A 997-nucleotide genomic window follows, 5' to 3' on the forward strand; every position below is an offset into this window, starting at 1 on the left:
TTCTGGGCGTTCAACGCCCATGTAAAGCATGTTTCTGGCGTTGAACGTCAGTTTCATGCTTGTTACTGGTGTTCAGCGCCAGCTTTTCATCTAGGCACATTCCTGGCGTTCAGTGCCAGAATGTTGCTTGTTTCTGGCGTTCAGCGCCAGATTCATGCTCTGTTCTAGCGTTGAACGCCAGCCAGATGCACCTTACTGGCGTTGAACGCCAGCCTGTGCTTCCTCCAGGGTGCGAATTTTTTTCTGCTGTTTTTGATTCTGTTTTTAATTTTTATGATTTTTTTCATGACTCCACATGATCATGTACCTAATAAAACACAAAATAACAATAGAATAAAATAAAATAAAAATTAGATAAATAAAATTGGGTTGCCTCCCAACAAGCGCTTCTTTAATATCAATAGCTTGACAGTGGCTCTCATGGAGCCACAAAGGTGATCAGGTCAATGTTGTATAGTCCCAACACCAAACTTAGAGTTTGGATATGGGGTCTTAATACCAAACTTAGAGTTTGGTTGTGGCCTCCCAATACCAAACTTAGAGTTTGACTGTGGGGGCTCTTCTTGACTCTGAACTGAGAGAAGCTCTTCATGCTTACTCTCTTTTGTCACAGAGGGATGGCCATGTGCCTGAAACACAAGGCATTCCCCATTCAATTGAAGGACTAACTCTCCTCTGTGAACATCTATCACAGCTTCTGCTGTGGCTAGGAAAGGTCTTCCAAGGATAATGCATTCATCCTCTTCCTTCCTAGTGTCTAAGTTTATGAATCAGCAGGGATGTAAAGGCCTTCAACCTTTACTAACACGTCCTCCACTATTCCATAAGCTTGTCTCAATAACTTGTCTGCCAATTGTAATGAGAACAAGGCAGGTTGTACCTCAATGATCCCCAGCTTCTCTATTACAGAGAGTGGCATAAGATTTATCCCTGACCCCAGATCACACAGAGCTTTTGCAAAGGTCATGGTGCCTATGGTACAAGGTATTAAGAACTT

Source organism: Arachis duranensis, chromosome 9 (genome assembly GCF_000817695.3).
Source record: "Arachis duranensis cultivar V14167 chromosome 9, aradu.V14167.gnm2.J7QH, whole genome shotgun sequence".
Taxonomy (NCBI): domain Eukaryota; kingdom Viridiplantae; phylum Streptophyta; class Magnoliopsida; order Fabales; family Fabaceae; genus Arachis; species Arachis duranensis.